This window comes from Pongo pygmaeus, chromosome 7 (genome assembly GCF_028885625.2).
Source record: "Pongo pygmaeus isolate AG05252 chromosome 7, NHGRI_mPonPyg2-v2.0_pri, whole genome shotgun sequence".
In the NCBI taxonomy this organism is placed as follows: domain Eukaryota; kingdom Metazoa; phylum Chordata; class Mammalia; order Primates; family Hominidae; genus Pongo; species Pongo pygmaeus.
The window spans coordinates 25,622,972-25,639,912 of NC_072380.2; positions in this window are offsets into that span (position 1 = coordinate 25,622,972).

Genomic DNA, 16,941 nt, shown 5'->3' on the forward strand with positions numbered 1-16,941 from the left:
AATGAGATCATATAATATATACCCGTTTGTGTCTTTACCTTAGCATGATGCTTTTGAGATTCCCCCATGCTTGCATGCTGTAAGTAGTTGATACTTGTTTATTGCTGATACTTGTTTATTCCATTTTATAGATGTACCAAAACTTGTTTATCAGTTTACCACTTGATGGATATTTGGATTATTTCTGGTTTGGGGCTATTATGAATAAAGCTGCTGTAACCATTCACATATGGATCCTTTTTTATAGTCACATGTTTTCATTTATCTTGCATAAATATCTAGTGGTAGGGTTCCTGGGCTATATGGTGGTAGTATTAATATATGTTTACCTTTTTAGGAAACTGCCAGACTTTTCCACAGTGGCTGCATGATTTTGCATTTCCACTGGCAACACGTTGTTTTGTTTGTTCCACATCTTCACCAGCCTCTGGTATTGTTAGCCTTTTTTCATTTTAGCCATTCTAGGATGTGTGTAGTAGTTTCTCATGGGTTTTGATTTATTTCTCTAATCACTAATGATATTGAACATCTTTCCTATGCTTATTTGCCATCTTTATATCTTCCTTGCTGCGATGTCTATCCAAATTTCTTGCACACATTTGTTGTTGCTGTTATTGTCTTACTATTATTGAGTTAAAAGAATCTGTACATTTGGATACACATCCTTTATTGGATATGTCTCTTAAAATATTTTTTCCCATTCTGTGGCTTGTCTTTTTATTTGCTTAGCAATGTCTTTTGAAGAACAGATTTTCATTTTGATGAAGTCCAGTTTACCTTGTTTTTACTTTAATGGTTCATGCTTTTTGTGTCCTAGCTAAGAAATCTTTGTCTAACTCAAAGGCACAAAGATTTTCTCCTGTGTGTTCTTCCAGTTCTGTAGTTTTAGCTCTCACTTAAGTGTTAGATCCACATTAATTTTCTTGTGTAAGATGAAGGTGGGTTATTTATTTTTAATGGAAATCATTCAACACCATTTGTTGAAAAGATTAACCATTTCTCATTGAATTACATTGGCACCTCTGTTAAAATTATTTGACCTTATATGTGTAGATCTATTTCTGGACATTATTCTGTTCATCTGTATGTCTATTCTTCTACCAATATCATGCCACCGTGACTATATAAGAAAGTTTTGGATTTTTTAAAATCATAGTTTAGGGTTTTTTTTGGAGGGTAGAGAGGAGGCCAGAAGAAGTAAAACGTTGACCAGCCACATCTGTCTGGGGCCTTCAGTTATACCCAGACTTGTAGTACCATTTGGGTGCAAGAAGTGAAGCCAGCAATGACAGGCTATCAGAGACACAACAAGGAAACTAACTTCTCTGGGTGCCTCTGCGTTCAGCCTAGTCCTCTGGAAACTAGTTTACTACAGTTTATGATTTAAAATTTGACCCTAAGTTACTGAAAGATTCAGTCATCAAGAAGTAATTCTCTCTCTGGACACTACTCTGTATAGCAGTAAGAAAAGGTGAATTAAAATAAGGTTCAAAATTCAATTTGCTAAAAATTATCTAATAAGCATGACTCATGTATTTTAATAAATTGGAGTTTGTATTATAGTTTGATTTAGTATGAAACTTAGCCAGGCATGGTGGCTTACACTTGTAATCCCAGTGCTTTGGGAGGCCAAGGCAGGAGGATGGCTTGAGCCCAGGAGTTTGAGACCAGCCTGGGCAACACAATAAGACCCTACCTCTATTTAAAAAAAAAAAAAAAAATTTAAATTAGCTTGGCATGGTTGGTTTCAGCTACTCTGGAGGCTGAGGTAGGGAGGATCGTTTGAGCCCAGGAAGTTGAGGCTACAGTGAGCCATGTTCGTGCCACTGCACTCCAGCCTGAGTGACAGCAAGACCCTTTCTCAAATAAATAATGAATGTCACTGTCCTTACTCAGTAACCTTAGCATTTGAGAATTGTTTCCTAATGTAGGAAAATTTTCCTGCACCAGCTTATTCTAGGTAGGCAGATTATGGACTCATTAATAAAGTAATTTGCCAGCCATTTATTCAACAACTACTATGTGCCAGGCATTAATTTCTAAATATAATTACTTTCAAGATGCTCAGTTTTCTTTCTGTAAGGGGACAAAATTACAATACAGGGTATGATAAAAAAGAAATACCCCGACCTGTCAGCCCTCCAGGGGATATCAACTTTCAGATCATGCAAGTTTAGTTTCTTTCCAGAATAAGTGATGCTTGAGCCAAATTCACTAATAGGAGTTTTAGAGGAATGGGGACCCAAAAGGCACATCCCTTTCCAAATGTCCTTTGATTATTATTCAATAATTTCATTATTCATTAAACTGAGACTAGGTGATACAGGCTGGCTTCATCTCATGTTTTTCTTTTAAGTATTTTTTTAACTTTCATTAAATTCTAACCTATAAATACATCTGGAAAAGCATGGATTTGAAACTAGACTACAAGTTGTGAATTGTACCTAAAATTTTAAAGAAACCTGCTCTGTTCTCAATTGCTTAGGCATTTGTGTCTCATACTATTGGGTGTCTTTGTAGTGTGTCTAAAGGGTTTCCCTCTGGGTTTGGAGTCCTAGACCAAGTGAGTGGAATTGGGATTAAATTACAGCAAATAATTGTACATCCCCCTTTTGGGGTGTCTTAAATTTATTTGAAGATTAGTGCATAGCCTTGACTTAGCTCTAGAATGGGTTAATTACTAATGTACTATGGCCTAATAGTTTCAAGTTTGTCTAATATTGTGCAGGTGTGTTCATTTTTGCATATTTGATGCTTTTCTGTTTATGAAATTGTGTTACAGACTGCAAGTAACATAGCTTAAATGAGAAGATAAGTAATTACTGCCTTTCAACTGATAAATATTTTTGTCCCACATCTTCAACCAAGATCATACTTAGCCTGATTTTGATATGACCTTAAAGATTTATTAGAAAGGCTTTTAGAAATTTCTAGGCAATTGAGAAGCAAATATTTTCTCAAACTGCTTTTATTTTTTTGATACTTTTTAAGTGTTGTATCTCTTACATGAAAAGAGAAAATAAATGAGCATTTACATTAAAGAAGACTACAGGTTTGCATTTTCTAAAGGATAAGTTGGGATTTCATCACAAAATTTCCAGTGACCACCTGGAGAGCTAAGTCTTTTTTCTCATTTATCCTAGGCATACAAATTGACTATCTTGATTTATGTCCTGTGATAATAAGTTGCCTTCAGGGATGCAAACAGTTGACATTTTGGTTTTAGATGTAATTGAAGAAATGTCAAATTATCTTAAGTTTTTGAAGTTCCAAATTCTTAAGTTGTATGTGTGTGAATTTTTAAGCTCAAAATTTAAAGGTAACATATATTTGCTATCTCTAATAATTTATTCTCATGGTTTATTCACTGTCTTAAAGTTTGCTTTAAAAATTCTTCCACTTTGATAATATTTGATAATGTCAAATACAGTGATCTGATACTAGCATTTCTTTTGCTTTTGAAAAACAAACTGCATTCCCAGTGTTCTGATATCCCAGGTCCTTTTTGGTAAACAAGGAAGTAAATGTCAATAATTTCTTCTTTTTTCACATCACATAACTGCTAAGTAGCAAGTGCTTGCAAAAATAGGTTCATCCCTATGTCTGATTCAAATATGGGAATAATTTTTCAGTATAAAATGGGGGTCAAACAGTTGAAACGTTATAGAGAAGATGAGTAAAATAGGATTTTTTCAGTTCAAGTACATTTAGTTTGGATGCCAATCACTCAAAAGTAAAATGTAAGATTTTCTGCCTCACATTTGTACAAAATACAGTATGTCGATTTTCTAATTGTTCACAACAGAGGAATAATCAATAAAGCAGCCAGTCTTGTCTTTTCTTTTTTAAGTAAACGCTGGGAATGAAGATTGCAGAAGTATTCCCTGACTCAAACCTGAAAAACCTGGTGTTAGTCTTGGGTGATTTCCAGTGACCCTCTGCCTCCCTTCTTCCTGCCCCCTGTGTAGATTTGGAACTGGGCAGCCATTTTTGTTTTTGGAAGGGAAAGGAGACAGATATAATGAATGACTTTTATTGTGCAATATTTCAAACTCTCTTGAATGCATTCGAAGGGATGGAAACTGTTCTGCCCTATGTCATAGCCAAAACAAACAAAACATATTCCCTAAACCTGGATGTGTGTTTCTCTCAAACTGGCTGTAGTTAAGAGTTCAGCTCTCAAGCAAGAATTCGGTTTGACAATTTTTAGCCCTTGTTCAACTGAGTATTTGGATAGGTCACAGCCAAAGCAAATACTATGGGGAAAAATTAATGCACATATTTACAGCTTGCAGGTGGCATTCTTTCTTAAAAGTTGGAGATTTGTCTTAAGGAATTGCATTTGTGGTAATACTTTTAAATAGACTACTTTTTGCGAATATTTTTTAAATGAACTCTCTGATAATAGTAACTCCAAATGTAAATAAATTCTACAGAAGTCCCCAAAGAGTGATAAATGCTTGAATTTAAGTATTTAAACATTTAGAGACCACTAAGAATCTGAGAATTCCAGAAATATCAGACCCAGCAAATATGCACCAAAACCCCCTTGACAGTAGCCTTCTACTGTCCCCAAGGCCTCCACTCTGGGAAGCATCAATGGCTTCTTTATGATGCAACCCCCAGCGTTGTTTACTGACTCCAACCCCCCTCACTTAGGCTGTTAAGTATTCCCTGCTTTGGATCTGCGGGGAGAACATATTCTACAACATCAAGATGATTCATTTTGTAATGTGCCATTGTGCTTCATGACCCTGACAATATATATTTATTATTGGTAACAATAATAACTTTGAATTTATGGTTGCCTATAACCAGCTGGCTCTCGGTTTGTGTCTTAACCAAGAAATACGGGAAACAAATTGTAAGCCAGGCAGCCTGCCTCGCATAATGGTAGCAAAGACTTCACCGTTGGTCATCCCTTTGAAATATAAAATTCTAGCCTTCATTGAAGTTTTGCTGAACAATATTAGACACCTGTGTGAGTGGAAATAACTGGAAATTCTGTTGGCTGCTACTTTTCCATCTAATAAACACAGCAGATGAAACGGCCCACGTCTTGCATCTCAGAAGCACTGCATGGCAGTGGAAAGATAACCTCTTCCCAAGCACTGCGAGGTCCAATGATATTCCCGTAAACCAGCCTGACTGGCACATTCTGGGAATATAAAGAGTTTCTAGCAGTGCGTGTTGAGTGTTTTGTGGTTTGTCATGAGTGGGTACGTGGGTATTGCCAAGATCCGTGGCTCAGGCTGTCAAGAGGCGAATGTAAATGTGAGGGAGGAGGCACTAGAGTCTTGGGGGGGGAAAAGCAGGTCCCTTTTCAACTTGTAAATGTTGCTTTAAGTTCTTAGTCTTCAAACTTAAATGTGGTAGGCCATAGAGTTCTTTCTTTGGGTAAAAGAACTAATTGAACACTTTGGTTTATCCAAGTTCTGTCTTACTATTTTTTAACCTTGTGACAGCTGAAGGGATCCCTTTAAACCTAAATAAAATTTTGGGGTTTAAAAACAATTTACCTTCTCCAGTCAAATTTACCTTCTCCAGTCAAATTGGAGACTCTTAAACAAGTCCCACTGTGGCTTTCTTTCCCCTCAGAGACAGAGAGAAACAACCGGCTTTCCTTTAAATAAGTATCCTGCCGCCCCTTATAATGCTTAATCTAGACTTTGTCTCCCCGCCGCGCTTTTTTTTTTTTTTTTTTTTGTGCAACTCACACTATAGTAAACATGTAAAACATCCTTCTAAGGTATTGTCAGATCTTCCTGCCTCTGGAAGCACAGAGGGAGATGTGCTATTTCTTCCATTTTTATGAATGAGAGCCAGAGGGAAGCGCTTGGAGGAGTGGGCCACGGCCACCCTGGGAAAGGCTGGAGGCCTCTGACCCTCAGCTTGTGGTTTATTTCCCTGCCTCAGCCGCCGCCTCCATCTTGCAGCTGGCTCCCCTTCCCGTGCTTGAGGATGTCAGGCCATTTGGACTCCTGTTGGCTGGTCTTTCAAATTCTAGTTGGGGATCCAGTGAAAGTGACCCACAACAGAGTTTTGAAGCCATCCAGAATCTCAATCCAAAGTTGCATCTATTTTCTTAAAATTAACTGAATGATGAATGTTGACTTACATGTTCTTTTCATATTTGGGGTGCGGGAGGGGTTGGGAACAGGAAGAAGACAGAAGCAGCACTGTTTAAAGCAGAAGTCGGCCAGGCACAGTGGCTCATGCCACTGTCTTAATCCCAGCAATTTGAGAGGCTGAGGCAGGAGGATCACTTGAGGCCAGGATTTTGAGACCAGCCTGGGCAACATGGCAAAATTTCGTCTCCACTAAAAATACAAAAATAGGCCAGATGTGATGGCACGCTCCTGTAGTTCCAAATACTCGGGAAGCTGAGGCAAAAGGATCCCTGAGCCCGGGAGTTGGAGGCTGCAGTGAGCTATGATTGTGCCACTGTACTCCAGCCTGGGTAAGACAGCAAGATGCTGTCTCTAAAAAAGTGAATAACCTGGAAGGTCAGCACTGTGTCTGCCTTCCAGTGTCAGCACTCTGTCTAAGGAGCATTCTCAGTTCAGTCCCTAAGGTTTGTGCCCAGTGCCCTAGAGCTGTCCTATAAATGTCTGGGTGGATCTCTACCCTATATTTCTCCAAGAGAATAAAACAATCCTAGCCATATCCCCGGCACTTGTGAGGCGTGTGTCCCTTTGACTTTTCCTGCCTTTCCCTCTCACTGTACCATCCACAAGCAAAGCCTGTTTCCACCGGGCCAAAAGCTGTAACAATATTAAGATGTTTTCCTCAACCTTGTCCCCAGAAAGATACTCTGTTTCCAGAAGATTGTTCTCCCTTGGGCATTACATCATGAATTGATTCAGTTCTTGGAGGAAGAAATTGGACAAAATATAATAGATGACCTCTTGGGGAAACATACTTAGGTTGTTAAGTATTCCCATCAGAAAACTAAGAAACTGCTTATATATTACTACTCTGTCCACATTTAAACTTTCACCTTCTTGCAGCTGAGCAGGGTGCTTTTTTCTGTAAGGGTTTTTGTTTTACTGGGGGTCAAAGAGAACATTTCTCCTTTATTTTTTTAAGGAATACAAGTATTCTTTGTTTTTTGCCATTACCCTCCCTTCCTCGGTTTCAGGAGCCGGGGCAATACACCAGACCCTGGGGCAGGTTGGGACGCAGCAGCCGCAAAAGGGTGTCCCCCGACCCCCAAATGAGTATGGAGAAGGGAAGGGGGCTACTGGGGCATCATGGCCATCAGGAAAGGGGCAACACTTGTCAAATGTTTGGAAGGGATCACTGAGGTCGTGAAGATAGCATGGCTCCATATGCAGCATCCATGCTGGAGAAGAGGCTCGAGTTCCTCTTTCTTGGGAACTGGTTCTCAGGGAAAGATGTTAATGATTGATGAAATAACTCCCATCAAATAAACAGTGCAGTAAGAAATGTGGGAGTTGTTTGCTTTTCCAAGTTCACAAGCTGGAGTGGAGAAGAGACCCAGGAGAACTGGCTGTATGCGTCTGCTGGCGGCAGATAGTGGTCACTTGGAGGGAAGAGCTGAGAAGCAGGAGGGACTAAGCAATGAAAGTGACGAACCTTTCATCGCCAAATGCCCATCTAGTGACTGGCAGCTTGCCGGTGTCCAGCGCCTGGCTAACAGATTGAAGGGCCGGGGGGCGAGTTGGCTGTCTCCTTTGGCAGGATCGTTCAATTGGTAGGGCCGATTTCCTTCATGGAGGCAGGAGCATTCTCACAATGTCAGCCAGTCTCAGCGTTGTCTTGTCTTATAAATCTCCAATGGGAATATTAGCACAGCTCCCCAGCTCACTGAAATCTATTCCTCTGTCCTAATAAAAGCCCTCCAGTTGCTCTAACCAGGCCCCTGAGTCAGCCTCCGGGAGGCCAGCTGCTTTTCTGAGGTGTGCAGGTAAGGAAATGCAAAGCTCCTGTTGGACTCTAGTCAGGGGAGATGCAATGATCGAGGAAATTGGATGAAGGGTACACGGGGCCTCTGCTGTTTTTGCAACTTCCTGTGAATCCATCATTTCAAAATCAGTTTTAAAAAGTAATGTGCTTAAAACCACAAAAGTGTGAGCCTCAGTTACTTCATCTGTAAAATGGGAATAGTAGTAATGCCTACTTTATGGGACCTCTGTGAAAATAACACAGATATTCAGTATTTGTTTTCATCAGACCAGCATCCTATGCCTTGCTACAGATACCTGTTCTCTTGATCACAGGGTAACCAAAAGATGAAAAATATTCCATTGTATTGTTCATCCGCAGTGTCGTCACTGCAGCAGGTGTTCTTCCACATGCCCTCATTTTATGTGACTTCATTATCACACCCAAATTACTGATAAGGAGCTGAGACTTTTTTTTTAAGAGACAGGGCTTTTTTTAAGAGACAGGGTCTCACTCTGTTGCCCAGGCTGGAGTGCAGTGGCAGGATCATATACATAGCTCACTGTAGCCTTAAACTCCTGGACTCAAATGTTCCTCCTACCTCAGCCTCCCAGGTAGCTAGGACTACAGGCATGTGCCACCCTACCCAGCTAGCTTTTTAAAATTTTTTTAGAGATGGGGGTCTTGCTATGTTGCCCAGGCTGATCTCAAACTCCTGCCCTCAAACAATTCTCCTGCCTCAGCCTTCCAAAGTGGGACTAAAGGCATGAGTCACTACACCCAGCTGGAAGCTGAGACTTTTAAGAGGTCATGTGACCTGCCCAAGATCTCAGAGCTGGTCAGTGGCTGAGCTGGAATTAGGAGTCTGTCTTCCCCTCAAGTTGATTCTCCTTTGATGAAAATGCTGTACCTGGAGAGGCAATGATTTGGGGGCTGTGAAAGAGGAGAATCAAGTCTCATCCAGAAAGATAAGAGTTCTGTGCAAGACGTGCCAATGTCCTCAGAAATGGAGAGCCGCCCTCACCACGTGATTGGAGATACAATGACCATGTCTTGGCTCCATTGGAGGGATGCGTTTCCCCTTCCAGTCTTACTCTCCTGTCCTTAAGCCATAGCCTCATCCTGCATTTCTTCCAAAGGAATCCATCCCATTAGTACACACATGTCAACTACTGCAGAGCCCACTGCACTGTTTACTCCTAATTTAGATTTGTCTTGATCACATTGTGAGGAGGTTATATGGATCTAGCAAGGTCATTTTTTGTGTCATCCTCTATTGAATACACTACTTTTGGCTAAAAATTTACATCAGCCTATCCATAGCCTTGTTCTAGCTTGTCCCTAGCCATGGAAATCAAATACCATCCATGGATCTTTTCACCATGTTACCGAAACATCAGGGGTTGAGTCTAGGTCCTGCTACTCACTGCACTAAAAGCCAATCACTGAGATGATTGTTGCCAAGGAAGAAGGCTTTAATCGGGTGCTACAGCCAAGGAGATGGGAGCTCAGTCTCAAATCCATCTCCCTGACCGGCTAAAACTAAGGGTTTATATAGCTGGGAAGAAATGAAACAATATGTAAGAAAACAGGAACTAGGGAGGGGTAAGGAAGCAATCATGATGAATGAGGGATCCAGCATCTGTTTGTGTAGATGTGGTGATCTGATGAGTTTCACTTCTTTGATACTTTTTTGAGAAACCTGAAGGTCACTTCCTAAGGAAGGAACTCAGATAAAACAAATACATGTTTTAAGCTCTGAGACCAGAAGGGTTGGCCGGGCTCAGTGGCTCACACCTGTAATCCCAGCACTTTGGGAAGCTGAGGTGGGCAGATCACCTGACATCAGGAGTTCGAGACCAGCCTGGCCAACATGGTGAAACCCCATCTCTACTAAAAGTACAAAAATTAGCTGGGCGTGGTGGCACATACCTGTAATCCCAGCTGCTCAGGAAGCTGAGGCAGGAGAATCTCTTGAACCCAGGAGGGGGAGGTTGCAGTGAGCTGAGATTGTACTGCTGCAGCCTGGGTGACAAGAGTGAGACTCCATCTCAAAAAATAAGACCAGAAGGGTCAATTTCTATGTTTAGTCTATGGGTCTATTAAATCAGTTTCACACCCAAAGTGTGTCTACCTATGGCTTGGCAGGAGGGGTCAGGTGTGTGTGTCAGCAAATGGCAGGAAGATTGCCAGGAAGTTCTCTCTAGAGTCTGGTAAAAGAACAGCTTCTGTCAGGAAGTCTTACCCTGTTCTTAGGACAGTTGTAGGGATAATCCAAGTTTAACAGCTCCCCCCCCCCCTCCATCCTGGGCACTTTAATTCCAGTAAGAGACAGGTCTGTACTCTGGGCAGCTGTTGGCATTTCTGTTGGGAGGTCTGGAGGGGAAACTGGCACAGGTCCTGTGTTGGGGGCTTAGGACAGCAAGTGCCAAAAGAAATGTTTATTAAGTGATAACTACTTACCAGATGGTGAGTAGCACATAATTGTAGTTGGTACGCTGAAGTTGTGAGACTTGTTAAGGGAGTTCTTCAGCTCCTTGTTCTAGTTCTACAAAGAAATTTTGGGGAGAGAATGGGAATCCCCTCCTGTAGGAGTTAACTTCGAAACCTGGGGAAAGCTACCCTCCTTTCCCCAATAGCTTTTCCAAAGGATCAATGATTAAAAAAATGTATCTTGGCTGAGTGTGGTGTTTCACACCTGTAATCCCAACACTTTGGGAGGCCAAGGCAGGAGTATCACTTGAGCGTAGGAGCTCAAGACCAGCTTGGACAACATAGTGAGAACCTATCTCTATGAAAAAAATACAAAAATTAGCTGGGCATGGTGGCACGCACCTGTGGTCCTAGCTATTCTGGAGGCTAACGTGGGAAGATGGCTTGAGCCTGGCAGTTCAAGGCTACAGTGAGCTGATTGCACCACTACACTCCAACCTGGGCAACAGAGAAGACCTTGCCAATTAATCAGTCAATATAAAAATAAATCAATGGCCGGGCGCAGTGGTTCACGCCTGTAATCCCAGCACTTTGGGAGGCTGAGGCAGGTGAATCACAAGGTCAGGAGATTGAGACCATCCTGGCTAACACGGTGAAACCCCATCTCTACTAAAAATACAAAAAAATTAGCCGGGCATAGTGGCAGGCGCCTGTAGTCCCAGCTACTTGGGAGGCTGAGGCAGGAGAAAGGCGTGAGTCCGGGAGGTGGAACGTGCAGTGAGCTGAGATGCGCCAATGCACTCCAGCCTGGGCGACGGAGCGAGACTCCGTCTCTAAATAAATAAATAAATAAATTAATTAATTAATAGGCCGGGAACAGTGGCTCATGCCTGTAACCCCAGCACTTTGGGAGGCCGAGGCAGGCGGATCACGAGGTCAGGAGATCGAGACCATCCTGGCTAACGCAGTGAAACCCCATCTCTACTAAAAATACAAAAAATTAGCTGGGTGTGGTGGCGGGCGCCTGTAGTCCCAGCTACTCAGGAGGCTGATGCAGGAGAATGGAGTGAACCCAGGGGGCGGAGCTTGCAGTGAGCTGAGATCACGCCACTGCACTCCAGCTTGGGCGACAGAGTGAGACTCCGTCTCAAAATAAATAAATAAATAAATAAAATAAAATAAATTAAATAAATGTAAACATATAAAATAAATGAATAAAAAACTTTTATTTTACTTATACCCTATTTCACTTGCAAATGTTCCTGTAACAGTAAAACATCAAATTATACAATTTCAAGATATCTTGTTTTGTACTTGTAGTTTGGATTTGCAGTACTTGACCATTATATAAAATTACAAAATGATCTGATGGCTGGCAAGATGGCCGAATAGGAACAGCTCCCGTCTGCAGCTCTGAGCGAGATCAATGCAGAAGGTGGGTGATTTCTGCATTTCCAACTGAGGCTCATCTCACTGTGACTGGTTAGACAGTGGGTGCAGCCCATGGAGGGTGAGCCAAAGCAGGGTGTGGCATTGCCTCACCCAGGAAGTGCAAGGGGTTGTGGACCTCCTTCCCCTAGCCAAAGGAAGCAGTGAGGGACTGTGCCATGAGGAACGGTGCACTCAGGCCCAGATACTATGCTTTTCCCATGGTCTTCGCAACCCGCAGACCAGGAGATTCCCTCGGGTGCCTATACCACCAGGGCCCTGGGTTTCAAGCACACAACGGGGCAGCCATTTGGGCAGACACCAAGCTAGCTGCAGGAGTGTTTTTTTTTTTGTACCCCAGTGGTGCCTGGAATGCCAGCGAGATAGAACTGTTCACTCCCCTGGAAAGAGGGCTGAAGCCAGGGAGCCAAGTGGTCTTGCTCAGCGGATCCCACCCCTACAGAGCCCAGCAAGCTAAGATCCACTGGCTTGAAATTCTCGCTGCCAGCACAGCAGTCCGAAGTCAACCTGGGATGCTGGAGCTTGGTGGGGGAATGGGCGTCCACCATTACTGAGGATTGAATAGGTGGTTTTCCCCTCACAGTTTAAACAAAGCTGCCTTGAAGTTCAAACTGGGTGGAGCCCACCCCAGTGCTGCAAAGCCACTGTAGCCAGACTGCGTCTGTAGCTTCCTCCTCTCTGGGCAGGGCATCTCTGAAAGAAAGGCAGCAGCCCCATCAGGGGCTTATAAATAAAACCCATCTCCCTGCAACAGAGCACCTGGGGGAACAGGCGGCTGTGGGTGCAGCTTCAGCAGACTTAAATGTTCCTGCCTGCCAGCTCTGAAGACAGCAGCAGATCTCCCAGCACGGTGCTCAAGCTCCGCTAAGGGACAGACTGCCTTCTCAAGTGGGTCCATGACCCCCATTCATCCTGACTGGGAGACACCTCCCAGCAGGCGTTGACAGACACTTCATACAGGAGCACTCGAGGTGGCATCTGGCAGGTGGCCCTCTGGGACCAAGTTTCCAGAGGAAGGAACAGGCAGCAATCTTTGCTGTTCTGCAACTTCTGCTGGTGATACCCAGGCAAACAGGGTCTGGAGTGGATATCAAGCAAACTCCAGCAGACCTGCAGCAGAGGGGCCTGACTCTTAGAAGGAAAACTAACAGACAGAAAGGAATAGCATTAACATCAACAAAAAGAACATCCACTCAAAAACCCCGTCTGAAGGTCACCAACATAAAAGACCAAAGGTAGATAAATCCACGATGATGAGGAAAAACCAGTGCAAAAAGGCTGAAAATTCCAAAAACCAGAATGTCTCTTCTCCTCCAAAGAATTACAGCTCCTCTACAGCAAGGGAACAAAATTGGATGGAGAATGAGTTTGACAAATTGAGAAAAGTAGGCTTCAGAAGGTGGCTAATAACAAACTCCTCCAAACTAAAGAAGCATGTTCTAACCCAGTGCAAGGAAGCTAAGGACCTTGAAAAAGGTTAGAGGAATTGCTAACTAGAATAGTCAGTTTAGAGAGGAACATAAATGACCTGATGGAGATGAAAAACACAGCACGAGAACTTCGCAAGCATACACAAGTATCAATAGCCAAATCGATCAAGCGGAAGAAAGACAAGATTAGAGAAAAAAGAATGAAAGGGAATGGGAAAAGCTTCCAAGAAATATGGGACTATATGAAAAGACCACACCTACGTTTGATTGTACCTGAAAGTGATGGGGAGAATGGAACCAAGCTGGAAAACACTCTTCAGGATGTTATACAGGAAAACTTCCCCAGCCTAGCAAGACAGGCCAACATTCAAATTCAGGAAACACAGAGAACATCACAAAGAGCAACCCCAAGACACATAATCGTCAGATTCACCAAGGTCGAAATGAAGGAAAAAATGTTAAGGGCAGCCAGAGAGAAAGGTCGGGTTACCCACAAAGGGAAGCCCATCAGACTAACAGCGGATCTCCCTGCAGAAACTCTGCAAGCCAGAAGAGATTGGGGGCCAATATTCAACATTCATAAAGAAAAGAATTTTCAACCCAGAATTTCATATCCAGCCAAACTAAGCTTCATAAGCGAAGGAGAAATAAAATCCTTTACAGACAAGCAAATTCTGAGAGATTTTGTCACCACCAGGCCTGCCTTACAAGAGCTCCTGAAGGAAGCACTAAATATGGAAAAGAAAAACTGGTACCAACCACTGCAAAAACATACCAAATTGTACAGACCATCAATACTATGAAGAAACTGCATTAACTAATGGGCAAAATAACCAGGTAGCATGATAATAATGACCAGATCAAATTCACACATAACAATATTAACCTTAAATGTAAACAGGCTAAATGCCCCAATTAAAAGGCACAGACTGGGAAATTGGATAAAGAGTCAAGACCCATTGGTGTGCTGTATTCAGGACACCCATCTCACGTGAAAAGACACACATAGGCTCAAAATAAAGGGATGGAGGAATATTTACCAAGGAAATGGAAAGCAAAAAATAAAAAAAAAAGCAGGGGTTGCAATCCTAGTCTCTGATAAAAGAGACTTTAAACCAACACAGATTAAAAAAAAGACAAAGAAGGGCATTACATAGTGGTAAAGGGATCAATGCAACAGGAGGAGCCAACTATCATAAATATATACGTACCCAATATAGGAGCACCCAGATTCATAAAGCAAATTCTTAGACACCTACAAAGAAACTTAGACTCCCACACAATAATAGTGGGAGAATTTAACACCCCACTGTCAATATTAGACAACCAACAAGACAGAAAATTAACAAGGCTATTCAGGACTTGAACTCAGCTCTGGACCAAGCAGACCTAATGGACATCTACAGAACTCTCCACCCCAAATAAACAGAATATACATTCTTCTCATCATCACCTCACACTTATTCTAAAATTGACCACATAATTGGAAGTAAAACACTCCTCAGCAAATTCAAAAGAATGGAAATTGTAACAAAGTCTCTCAGACCACAGTGCAATAAGATTAGAACTCAGGATTAAGAAACTTACTCAAAACTGCACAACTACATGGAAACTGAACAACCTGCTCCTGAATGACTACTGGGTAAATAATGAAATTAAGGCAGAAATAGCACTAAATGCCCACAGGAGAAGGCAGGAAAGATCTAAAATCGACACCCTAACATCACAATTAAAAGAACTAGAGAAGGAGGCCAGGCACAGTGGTTCACGCCTGTAATCCCAGTGTGTCCGGAATTGGTGGGTTCTTGTTCTCACTGACTTCAAGAATGAAGCCGCGGACCCTCACGGTGAGTGTTACAGCTCTTAAGGTGGCACATCTGGAGTTTGTTCCTTCTGATGTTCGGATGTGTTCGGAGTTTCTTCCTTCTGGTGGGTTCATAGTCTCACTGGCTCAGAAGTGAAGCTGCAGACCTTCGCGGTGAGTGTTACAGCTCTTAAGGCAGTGCGTCTGGAGTTGTTCGTTCCTCCCGGTGGGCTCGTGGGCTCGCTGGGTTCAGAAGTGAAGCTGCAGATCTTCCCGGTGAGTGTTACAGCTCCTAAAAGCAGCGTGGACCCAAAGAGTGAGCAGTAGCAAGATTTATTGCAAAGAGCGAAAGAACAAAGCTTCCACAGTGTGGAAGGGGACCCGAGCAGGTTGCCAATGCTGGCTCGGGCAGCCTGCTTTTATTCTCTTATCTGGCCCCACCCACATCCTGCTGATTGGTAGAGCCAAGTGGCCTGTTTTGACAGGGTGCTGATTGGTGCGTTTACAATCCCTGAGCTAGATACAAAGGTTCTCTACGTCTCCATCAGATTAGGTAGATACAGAGTTTCGACACACAGGTTCTCCAAGGCCCCACCAGAGCAGCTAGATACAGAGTGTCGATTGGTGCACTCACAAACCTTGAGCTAAACACAGGGTGCTGATTGGTGTGTTTACAAACCTTGAGCTAGATACAGAGTGCCGACTGGTGTGTTTACAATCCTTGAGCTAGATACAGAGTGCTGATTGGTGTGTTTACAATCCCTGAGCTAGATACAGAGTGCCGACTGGTGTGTTTACAATCCTTGAGCTAGATACAGAGTGCTGATTGGTGTGTTTACAATCCCTGAGCTAGACATAAATGTTCTCTAAGTCCCCACCAGAGCAGCTAGATACAGAGTGTCGATTGGTGCCCTCACAAACCTTGAGCTAGACACAGGGTGCTGATTGGTGTGTTTACAAACCTTGAGCTAGATACAGAGTGCTGATTGGTGTGTTTACAATCCCTGAGCTAGACATAAAGGTTCTCCAAGGCCCCACCAGAGCAGCTAGATACAGAGTGTCAATTGGTGTACTCACAAACCCTGAGCTAGACACAGGGTGCTGATTGGTGTGTTTACAATCCCTGAGCTAGACATAAAGGTTCTCCAAGGCCCCACCAGAGCAGCTAGATACAGTGTCGATTGGTGTACTCACAAACCCTGAGCTAGACACAGGGTGCTGATTGGTGTGTTTACAAACCTTGAGCTAGATTCAGAGTGCCAATTGGTGTATTTACAATCCCTGAGCTAGACATAAAGGTTCTCCAAGGCCCCACCAGACTCAGGAGCCCAGCTGGCTTCACCCAGTGGATCCCGCACCGGGGCTGCAGGTGGAGCTGCCTGCCAGTCCTGCGCCATGCACTCGCACTCCTCAGCCCTTGGGTGGTCGATGGGACTGGGCACCGTGGAGCAGGGGGCGGAGCTCGTCTGGGAGGCTCGGGCTGCACAGGAGCCCACGGAGGTGGGGGAAGGCTCAGGCATGGCAGGCTGCAGTCCTGAGGCCTGCCCCACGGGAAGGCAGCTAAGGCCCGGCGAGAAATCGAGCGAGGCGCTGGTGGGCTGGCTCTGCTGGGGGACCCAGTATACCCTCCGCAGCCGCTGGCCCGGGTGCTAAGTCCCTCATTGCCCAGGGCCGGCAGGGCCGGCCAGCTGCTCCGAGTGCGGGGCCCACCAAGCTCACACCCACCCGGAACTCCAGCTGGCCCGCAAGCGCCACACGCAACCCCGGTTCCCACTCGCGCCTCTCCTTCCATACCTCCCTGCAAGCTGAGGGAGTGGGCTCCAGCCTTGGCCAGCCCAGAAAGGGGCTCCCACAGTGCAGCAGTGGGCTGAAGGGCTCCTCAAGTGCCACCAAAATGGTAGCCCAGGCAGAGGAGGC